Source organism: Lepidothrix coronata, unplaced genomic scaffold, assembly GCF_001604755.1.
Source record: "Lepidothrix coronata isolate B3197 unplaced genomic scaffold, Lepidothrix_coronata-1.0 Scaffold77, whole genome shotgun sequence".
NCBI classification, from domain to species: Eukaryota; Metazoa; Chordata; class Aves; order Passeriformes; family Pipridae; genus Lepidothrix; species Lepidothrix coronata.
Window position 1 is genome coordinate 1,985,488 of NW_016690257.1, and position 11,509 is coordinate 1,996,996.

The following is an 11,509-nucleotide window of genomic DNA, read 5'->3' on the forward strand; positions in this document are numbered from 1 at the left end:
CCTGAACAAAGAAATCCCCAGGCAATTACACAACTTACGCACCAGCCCCTCAGGCGCGTAGTCTGCGCCTCTTGGCCTCTTTGGTCTGGGGTCTTCCTCCTCTATGTCCACGTCCATGTCCACGTCCATGCAGGCAGGCTGTTCAACCCCTGTGGAACTGCAGCTTTTGCTGGTGGTTGCTGTCTCCTGATCTTCTGGTGTGAGCTTCTGGCGCTCACCAGCAGAGCACATATAACTAAAACAGCCCTTGACTCAAGGTAGTCAGCACTGAGCAACAACTAAAACATCGGTGTGTTATCAGTGTTCTAAACGCACCAAAGACAAAACACAGCTCTGTATCAGCTGGTAGGAGGATTACCAAGAAAACGAACTCCATTCCAGAAAAACATCTCAAGGTGTGAAGTTCACAGCTTGCTGTGAACTCTGAGGTTGAAGGCTCCATCAAGTCCAGCTACTCAGGCCAAGCAAACAACAAACTAAATCATACAGTATTATATTTTAACAGTTTTATATATTAACAGTTAGAATGTTCCTCATTCTAGTTACAGCTTATTTAAGCTGAACAAAGAATATCTCTCAACAGCCTGAAATACTTAATAAACACCATGACACCTTAACCTCAGTTGTACATTGTCCTTTCAGGTGCTATTTGAATGGATTAATGATAAAGAATGTCCATTTTGTACAAAGCAAACCAGCTCTTTTTTTCAGAAGCTGTGGACAGGACAGATTCTTACTTTGCAGGTACTACATTTTTCGCAGCAGCCTGCTGTTAAAATCACTTTAGTTTATTCCTAAAACATTTCCTCTTAATCAGAGTCCAACAAACCACTTCTTTTCCCTGCTTATCACCTTCTTCTGCTGATTCTAGCAATTGCTTAAATGAAAAAAGTTATCTAGCAGAACATTGCCTTTTAGTGCCATTTTAGTTAGTGCTGAAAGAAAACAATTTGGACAATCCACCTCCTCTCACCACTTGCCATTTATTTGCAAGCTGTAATTTTTTTAAAAAATGAGAAACTGTACCTACATTATTGCAGCAAATAACATCATGTGTGTTCTTTAGGCTTGTGTGACTACATAAATGAAAAGTTAAACTGTATTGCTGCATACAAGCTAATTGTTCAGAGTACATAGCTAACTGGAGATCCTTCCAGATCCTTCCTGCTCACAGTTCCAATGCCACAAAAGTCAGTTATTTTCATCTAAATCTGAATATATGATTGATATTTATATGAAATTAAATACTACAATGGCTTGTTCTTACACAAACAATTATTTCCATCACCAGTGGATTACATTATCTCACGCAGATGAGCACAGATGGAATAAATCAGAGGAGTGAAAGAGGTAATGACAAATCCATACAACACAGGCTAATAAAATTATGTAAAACAGCTGACTATTTTAAAAAATGTAAACACACAGGCAAGCTCGTCAAGAACTCTGAAGGTAATTCGACAGACTGTGTGTCTGGGGATGGTGGGTTAGGAAAGGACAGAAGCAGCACACAGCTTGGGCTGACTGTAAAGCACAGTTCATGTCAGCTTCATAATACAGGAAAAGCTTTTGGCAAAAAACAAAGTTATTCTGTCTTCTGACAGAAGGACATGTAACCCAGAAGATGAGAAGTGATAATGAACCTGTCCACTTGCAAAGCTTCACCAAAACCCATGTAGGTGTAGCTGTGTGTTGGTCACGCTTTTTTGTCCCTCCTTGAATTGCCTTGTTTTCCATTAGCTGACACTGAATTAATCAGTGAACTTGCCAGCAACATTCTAGTACAAACAACACATACAGATATCAGAGAAGACAGGGTTTCGGTTGGAAGGGACCTTAAAGATCATCTTGTTCTACCCCCTGCCATGGGCAGGGACATCTCCCACTAGACCAGGTTGCTCCAAGCCCCGTCCAACCTGGCCTTGAACATTCCAGGGAACGGGGCAGCTACAGTTTCTCAGGGTAAATTGTGCCAGCACCTTACCGCTATCACAGTCAAGGATTTCTTTCTAGTATCTCATCTAAACCTGCCCTCTGCCAGCTTATAGCCATTACCCTACGACAGAGAGCAACCATTTCTAATTAACTAACACAGCATCCATCCAAACGATTAGACCTCTATCAGAAAAGACTGATCTGCATCCAGACAAACATAGAAGAAGTACCAATGCTTTCTGGACCTCCCAGCTTGTTCAGATACCATACATTCTTTTTTTTTCTTTTTTATTTTCTTGTAAGCATCACACATACCCGCGCACATAAAACGAGGAGCGAGACCAGCACTCACTCAATTTAGCTCAAGACAGTTGACTCAGCTCTGTGTGGATGTGTGTGCTCGATGCTCTACAGCAGATTTTTCATAACACTGTGCCACCCCCACAGGGATACTATGTAATTTATATAGCGTTCCTTTGAAAATGCTGCCCTAAAGCTGACTCACTGGCATACAATTCTACCTAAGGCACATTTCTGGGAGTGGATCTGGCTTTTTATCAGATGATTCACAAATCAGGCCTGGTAGCAATCCCAAATAATAGGACCCTTCTGAACCGACACCGTAAGAGAATTGCAGTGGAAAACAAAAGAAGAAAGGATTAAACTAATGCTCTGTTTCAACTGGTTTTGCATAAATAAACGAAGGTTAAAAATAGACTGCACCTACTGGGTGCTCAACAGGCTGCATATACAAATTATCCAAGACTGAATACAAATTACAAATTTGTGTGTTAATACAAAGCTTTTCGGAGCATCCTTTGTAATCTTGAGAAGAAACACTTTTCATCCTGAATAAGAAGCAAGACTTCACATTTAAATACAGGTTTTTGCATTGTAACGTTTAATGCATATATTCTGTCTCTTTCGGAGGAAAGGTAACTACCAGCTATGGTTTAGTTCACAGGTCTGCACACAGGCTTCCCAAAACATTCACCAGCTGCACTGGAATCCCACAACAAAAATAATCACAGTCCTTGCACACAGATAAAAGCACTGGGCCAGCTGCACTCAACCTGCTAAAAAATCTCACTTCTTTATCATAGCGAACCCATTTTTCTCACGGGTACAGCAATTCAAAGTCTGCAAAGCTCTCTACTCCAAAAATTAGAGTGGGCATATCTTTACTACTACCTGTTCCAAGTGACTGACTTTTAATTTTTTTTTCTGTCAACAGAACCAGTGGTAGAAATCAATGCTAGGATAGCCATGCTTTGTTTCTTTTTCTCTCTGCTATGTATTAGCTTGCAGAAGATCACCCTACTGAGGATCATCACACAGATGGACCACCTTTTTCTAAGATACTGAGTTTAACAAATCTTTCCACTTTACCTACCCATCCCCGTTACTAGAAGGAAATGTATTCTGTGCTTCCTCACTCTGTATAAACAGGCCTCCTCGTCTCAAGAAATGTTGGTCTATTGTTCTACCTTGGTCAAGAATGCTCACAGTAAAGCCATATCTTAAATTGCCTGAGTATAACAGCAGCAAATTAATCCTAATTTTCAGAGCACATCTTAAGAACAGTTTATCTGAGATACCCTGAAAATAATCAACATTGTGTTATTCACCAATAGCTCCAAATGGCAGGTCAGGACAACTGCAATGTAACTTCAAAGCAGTAAATCCACCTCAGCAGTGCAGTAGTCCCAAGATCACAAGGACTGGAAAATACCTCTAAGATCATCCAGTCTAATCTTCAACCCAGCACCACCACCACATTCACCACTAAACCATGTCCTCCAGTGCCATACCTGGGATGGTGACTCCACCATTTCACCATCTTCACTCCACCACTTCCCCAGGATTCATTCTAGAAGGGCTTGTGCTGTCTCCCATAAAAATCAAAGCCAGTCCTGCATGGACAGGCACAAATGTCCCTTGCTTTTTGTGCTGTTTGGAAACCTCGAGGCACCAGTGAGTGCCATGGGACATGGGCTGCATGGAGCCTTTAATCCATCCCACAGATCAGTGCCACTGAAAAGAGACAGACCTGCCTCCCCCTAGGGCTGTGAGCACCCACCAACTCCGGTAACTCCACCTCCCAAGGGAAAGCTGTGCACCTGGGCTGAGATCAGAGCCAGGATCCAGAGGGGCAGCAGGAAATCTTACACAGCAGGCAGCAGCCATAGGCCTGGAGCAAGGCCTTGCCAAACACTGCTCCAGAATTGCACAACCCTTGACATCAGGACAAGAGATGCTCTCAGGAGATAAGTTTGTCTTGTTTTGTCGAGTTCTGTGTAAAGTTCCTTTCCAGGGTCCCTGGTGCCCACCTAACCAACACCAGCACCTCCTGGTCTGTCTCCTGGGCACTTCCCAGTGACTCTCCAGCACTTCCCCACCTCTCACAGCCATTCAAGAGCTCAAGGCACTGAACTAGACTTGCTGTGGATTTACAACAGCCATTTAAACAAAGATGAGTTATGAGATACTAAGTAACTCTACAGTTTATAAATATTTTATGATCAGACCTTTTTATGCATCTTTGCCACAGGAAATAAACAAAACCAACCCTCAGGAATTTTAAAGCTTCAAATACTTTAATTCAACACCAATGAATATCTTTGCCTTAGAGCAGTATCTTCCTGGCACAGAGCAGTAACATACCCATTTTATGGTCTGGCCAGCTGAAGATCAGGTGATGTGCCTAAATTCTACAGACAAGAGCTGCAAGCCCAACAAACCCTGATCACAAGTCATTTTCTCATCCACAAAACCACTAGTATTATTAATTCCTTTAATTACTAAGCTAGCAGTATAATCTAAATATTGCAACATGAATTCTCAGCAGGTATACCACTGAAAAATAAATCGCATCAATACACTAGAGGCAAAGTCACATGGCATTCAAATGATGAAATTCTACAGGAAGATACCCACTGCTGTTGGGCTGTTCTTGACACCAAACCCTTGACCTGTTTTTGGCCAGTAACAAGAGGTGCTGATTGATTTCAGCACCCCCTAGATTGCTAGCAATTGATAGCACAGCCTTTATGTGCCCAAAGTGCTCCTAAACGAAGGAAGCACTCGTGACACAGGTCTGTGTGAAGCAAACACAGGTTGGTTCCACAGATGAACAGAAGCTGCTTTGGGTATTTCAAAACAACAGAACTGACCAGGCCAAAAAGCCAGTTACATGTGTGTTTTGAATAATGCCTCTAACATGGGTTTTACTATCAGACACTTTTCCTACAGTATTTGCTCCCAGTTGGCAAAGGAAGAGAAATCTGAGCTCAACTTCAGGAGGACAACAGACAGACCAGGAAACAGACATTTCTTTCCCACAACACACAGAAGAACTTTGCATATATTTGACTACAGAAATTAAAAAACAGTATGTAACAGGATACCAAGTTACCAGCTACAAAAAGAGAAAAAGAAAATTAAAAGGTAGTTTCAGCAGTGGCCTGCAAGTACTGACAGGAGAAAAAAAAAGAACACCACAAAACCACCCTCTCCCCCTCCCAGAAAAAACCCACACGACTTACTTATCCAAAAATAAAAACACCATTTACCCTAAAATTATTTGTTGCATTATTATTCCTGTTTAGGAGAAAGTGGCTCAGCTGGCAGAACTTTCTTCAGCATAAAACTAATCCTTAGCAACAGCAGACATAAACTATATAAACAACTTTCCCAGCAAAAGGGAGAGATAGATGGAAAAAAGAGCATCAAGTCTGGAGTATTAATTCAACCCCATTCCATTCACTCAACACAGTCTTATTGTTGCTGAAGGGTGGCAAGTTTCATACAGACAAACAGTGAAATCCACTATAGATGTTAAAAAGTAGAAAAAACATTTTCCTCCTGTAAAACAAACAAGGGAGATTGAGGTGAGGTCTATAGCTAATTATTGAGGGCTTATGAAGTGAACTCTGGCAAGATATTCAGTGGATTTCCTTAGCTTAGTTTTATGGTATTCAACAATTTCTTACAGTGAGCAGATCAAAAGCCCATAAATTGCCTTTAAAACTACTTACTAATAACAGTAAGTGGAACCATGAAAAATGAACTTTTGCCTTAAAGGCTTTCCAAAAAATAATGCCCAAAGAAATACGGGGGGTTTTTTATGACTCCTCACAGAGACTGCACAGTGCTCATCAATAAGTGTTACCAGCTCTGGAGGAACCACGGCCACTGACAACTCAAGTTGTATTTATCAGCAATGGGCTCATGGACACTGCTACCCACGAGCCCACTCCTTCCCACAATGACAACTTAATTTCCAAAAGACCTCTAATCAAACACAGTGAGGCTCCAGACTACCAGCACTTCATCCAACTTACTTAATTAGGAGACAGCCTCCAAACCATTGTATTTCCAACCACAAATTACAAATTAGTAGACAGCTTCCCTGAGCTACTCCTTAAGAACATTTTTCCCTAAATTGCCAGATTATTTAGAACTGGCTTTCTGGCAAGAGATGGAATTCCAAGAGAGCACAAACCAGGAGAGCTAGCTGAGTAGTCAGGAGAATTACCAGCTGACGTAAAAGCCTCAGTACAAGAGAACAACACTGTCTCAACCTTACCTGGCTATCACAGCATTCCTTTTTGCTTCAGAAAGTTTGACAGCACTGTTGGAGCACGCAGCACCAACCTCACATCGGTACCATGGAAATGCAATATTCCCAATGAAAAACAAATTACTGAAATGGTAATTGCTTCATCATGCAGACAACTGGCATTATAAAGTCTGGCTCTTTCTTATTCCCAGCTCTGCTACTGTGAGTCACTTGGCCTCTACCCATGTTGGATCTGCCTTCTCAAAATAAGTCGTGAAATGCTAATGATCAAGCACCATGGAACAAGACATCAGAGCAGAAAGGTAGCAAGAGGAACACTTATCCAATCGAGGTCTGGCTCCTCCTGCTCACTTCCAAGAAATTTTGAAGCATTGAAGCAGAAGAGCATTGTGAAGGACACTACAGAAGCCTCACTATAATGTCAAATCCATGATTCACATATATTGAAAGAAAAATGCTGGCTTTAAAGTCTCTAAACACCGGAGTTTAATTGAAAAGTGACCACGTGTTCTGTTTATAATTTAAGAGTTGTCAGATTGAGTACTAACAGCTTTTAAGCAGTCTTTGAGAGCAAACATCACAAGGTGTGACAATACCGAAGCCTGTACTCTATTCTGCTACTTCAATCAATTTCTGAGCACTGGACACACAATGTGGTCAAACTGATACAAAACCCCTAAATACCTTCTTAAATAAAAAGGGACATTAGCATGGATCATTCTGAATCTGAAGCTGACTCACCTCATGACCGCGGGCAGGTTACTTGACCTCCCTGAGCAGTCAGTAATGCATCTGACACAGTGTAACAGCAACACCTGCGCGAGGGAGCCACATCTCATTTCCAGTCCTGAATCACTAATCCACGTGTGCCCCAGCTGCAGGGAGCCACTCACGGCCACGGAGAAACCACTACAGGCTCCATTCAGGCTGGTCAGACATGGGAAGAGGCAACACTAACGAGTGGGAACAGACAACTATACATTTAAATTCTAACCCTTAAGCAGTAACACCATGCAAGTGACAAGGTATCAGTCCCTCAGCTTAGCTCAAAGACGAACTCTGCCAGAGAAAGCAACTGCAGAGGCTTTTACACTATGTGCACATTTCCATTTAAAATCCCTTTCATCTAGTTCTCTCTTTGCTTAGAATTCCACATTTGTACACGCTGTATTCAGACTCAGAACTGCAGTATGCATTAAAAACGTGGAACAGAAATGTGAAAGAAAGCATGATTTTTGTGCTGATTTGTGTTCAAGTTCCCTGCAATAATATCTGCTGCCACAGATTGGTAACAGTTCTGTGCTAAAGTTAAAGGCTGAACTCCCACTTAAGAGCTGACCACTTATCTTGGTTCTGGAAAACCAAAAGTTGTTTCCTTTTCACATAAACCTCAGGTCATCTCAGAGCATCAACACAACTGTATCACACAACTTTAACCCCGAGCTCTTTCCCAGCACTATGCCCTCTCCCAGTGCTGTTTCATTTTCAGTTCCCAATTGCTGCTAATAAGGTTCAAGTGAGCAAAGATGAATTTCAAGTTTTATTACTTCTTTCCCAGAGTGCTTGTTCTGAGGTGCAAGTTACACACTGCTAGCTATTGTGTTTAAATCTTTCACTGTGGTCCAATAAATGTGTTATTAACTCTGCTGCTCAGCTTCTGCCAATGTTTAGAGTCTTCTGAGTGAGTCAACTGCAGAAGCTGAGACTGACCACAAATCCAATTCTGTCAAAACGTACCATGAGTACACTAACTCTGAAATGTTATAGACAATAACACGAAGGTTGCTTGAAACTAACTACTCATTTGGAAATGTCTGCAAAGCTTCTAATATCACTAGATAATGGTGGCATTTTGGTCAGAGGGTAACCAGCCAGGTGGATTACTTGTTCTGCAGCCACTTTCACTGTGTGGTACGTAGAGACTCCCATCTCATTAACAGATGTTTAAGTGAGATGTTGATATTCAGGTGGGTCACAGGTGGCACATACATCCTTGGTGGAGGAGGCAGTTGATGTGATAACATACAAGAGAAAGTGAAGAAAAGTGAACAGAATCCACGCAAAGAAGCCTGCACATCAAGGAGATGGGGGGGGAGTGCCAGGACAGCCAAGGCAATTATTTCTTGTTGCTCTGATCAACTTACACCGACTTATCTCCTTGATGTTTAGTGTTCAAAGCCCCTCATGACACTCCATATCTACTTTTTGTTGGTTCAATCTCACCTTACCTCATCAATCCCCACCTCCTCCACAGTGCCCGTTTGTCCAAGGCAGCCACACATCCTTCCTACTTCTCCTTTATCAGTCAGAGCAGGGCTTGCTGTTGTGTGTTGAGGCCGTTCTCAACTGCCTTGTGGTTGGCTTCAGGTTCCTTCCCTTTCCCCCTCCCTCTGCAGGACCCAGTTTAAAGCATCCTGACTGGTTTGTGCACTGTAATTCCCACCAAGGCTCTGTGCACTGAGATGCCCAGGCTGCCCTGCCACACACATCACACATCTGAGTGTGTAAGGCCACAGCCATCTCCTCTTCCTGATTTCTCAGGAATTTCTCATCCCACCTCTTCACGATGCTGACCAGCAATTAGGCTGAAGAGCAAACAGAAACAGTCGACAGAGTGTAATTACAAATTCAAGTGTTCAAAAATGAGTCAGAACTGCTATCCCCACACTGGAGGGCGAAAAGCAGCTGCTCAGGCTCACGTACTGCCTTCCATCACACACAGGGTCCCTCCCCCTGGTTCCCCAGACAAAACACCAGTGTCACTGGGACGCCAGAACTACAAAAAGCTGTGTTTTATTAGCTTTCAGTAGCCACATAACCACCACCCCCCCCTTAGAGCTTCTTGTGCCAGCACCAGGCTGCTCTAAATCAGCAGAGGTGAGAAATACTCAGAATACTTAAAAATTACTGCTGCTGTGGAGACGAGTTCTCCACACTTCACCTCACTGCTTTGGTATCATACACATATATAGAAGGGGATGGCTGGGTTTAGCAAACACATGACAAGCAACTTACTGTTCTCCTCAGAGCTTGTTAAGAACCTTTTCCCTCCTCAAAGGCCACGTTTCCCTCCTCCAGGGCACCAGGGAAAGCTGTGCTGTTGTGACTGCCTGACTTCCAGCTCTTGTACCACAGGAACAGCAATTACAGGTGTTAACTAGGGCAGGAGAACCACACCATGGAGACCTCAGAAGAGCACCATACTCGGTTTTCATCTCAAGGTCAAACATGTTTTTAAAAGGCTTATGCAACATTAAGACACTTTAAGAGAGAGATTTTAAATTTAGCATTTGTTTGCCATTCCAAGGGGAGAGCTATTACTGTTTGTACTTAACCTTTTAGCTTGGAAAGAGGAAATAGGGTAGTCCTTGCCCATAAGGGAAGCTATTACTTGGTGTGATGCTTGACAAGTACCAGAGAAGATGTAAAAACAAAACAGAATCTGCGGGAGGGGGAATTAAAAGAAATTTTACATTTTTAAAAAGATACTCATGGGTTCAAAGATTTACTTACTCATTTTTAAAAGCCAGAATTACTTGACAATGCAAAAAAAGAAAAAAAAATCAAACAGGACTGACTTATGCCACAGCATCCTGACACACAAGTTTTTTTCAGCCTTTGAAGTGTTGTTTGGTACTTTGTGCTGGTTTAAAGTGCACAACTAGTCGTAACCAAGACCTTGTTTAACTAAGTTACTGCAGTTATGGTTTCAACAAGGTACCTACAAACTTTCAGGCAGGTGGCCCTGTCCCACTGTTAACAAACTAAGACATAAGTAGAACTAGATGCTACTTAACAAAGGTGGGAGCAAGGTAAACATTAAAAAAAAAAAAGCCCCAAGTCTTTAAAAAGCAGCCTTTTAACTGGTTGTCCAATAACCTCAAGGCAAAGAAAGTTAAAGTACTGGAACTGAGGAAATAGTTAAAATATTACAAGTCTGCCCAGGCTGCCTTTTTTCCCTTTTTAAAAAGGAACAAGTAGCACAGTTAAGTTTTATATTCCCCTCGGATGGCTGCGTGGCTCAGAGCCACATCTGCAACCCATTAGACGTCAGGAGCTCAAGGGGAACCCGGGACAGATACACAGCGAGCAACTTGAACTTTCTTTCCACATAAAAATCGAGATTCCCACCCATGGAATACACCACCAAAAAAAACAAAAGAAACGACAACAAAAAAACCCTGAGAAGAGCAACCCCGGGGCAGTTACACCCGTCGGTATTCCAAGGGGGTTTCTTTCCTCCAACAGCTCACACGACTTGAAAAAGCGTTACGGGAGGGGAAAAAAAAAAAAAAAGAGATAAAAGCAAAAAAAGGCACTTTGTTTTACAAAAGTCCCGGAGAAAGACCAAGCGGTCCGGGAGCTTTCCACCGGGAATCTCCATCCGCTGGGTCAGGGCAGAGCAGTGGCGGGGCTGGACCAGGAGAAGCACCAGGACCAGGACTAGGGCTAGTGCTAGGACAAGGAGCAAGACTAGGAGCAGGCGTATCCCCACAGCACCCAGCACCCCCGGGCACCCACCCTCATCCCGGGGGATGCGGGGCCGCTCCCGCCGCTCCCAGCAGAGCGCGGCCGGTACCGCCCATCCCATCCCACCCCACCCCCGTGGGCTCGGGCTGCCCCCCGGCCGCACTCACCTGCTGGAGGCAGGGCCCCCCCAGGGCTCCCCGGCGGGGGCAGCGGCCGGGGCATGGGCGGGCGGAGCGGCGGGAGCTCCGGGAAGCGCCGGGAAGCGCCGGGAATGTCACCGGGGCCGCCGCGTCGTCACTTCCGCCCGCCGGGCCCAGAGCGCCGCGCGGCACCGGGCCGGGCCACAGCGACCCCGGGCGGCGGGAGCGGGGATGGGAACGGGGATGGGAAAGGGAACGGGAACGGGGATGGGAGCGGGGATGGGAACGGGAACGGGGATGGGAACGGGGATGGGAACGGGGATGGGAAAGGGAACGGGAACGGGGATGGGAGCGGGGATGGGAACGGGAACGGGGATGGGAA

At 44.0% G+C, this 11,509-nt stretch overlaps 1 protein-coding gene across 5 annotated transcripts in view; it reads right to left on the reverse strand.

Annotated features, from left to right (window-relative positions):
* Window positions 1-11,268, reverse strand: part of CUNH18orf25 (chromosome unknown C18orf25 homolog) — a 46,400-nt gene extending 35,132 nt beyond the window's left edge. For 2 of the 5 annotated variants that reach the window (XM_017819789.1, XM_017819793.1), the window contains exons 1-2: window positions 11,155-11,268; window positions 9,533-9,674 (exon numbers count right to left, since the gene is read on the reverse strand). The gene's annotated coding sequence lies outside the window, so the exon portion shown is untranslated. Of the gene's footprint in view, window positions 1-7,258; window positions 7,304-9,532; window positions 9,675-10,030; window positions 10,130-11,154 lie in introns of those variants that run through there. The other 3 variants (XM_017819790.1, XM_017819791.1, XM_017819792.1) reach the window with 3 other exon arrangements.
* Between the last annotated feature and the right edge of the window lie 241 nt (window positions 11,269-11,509).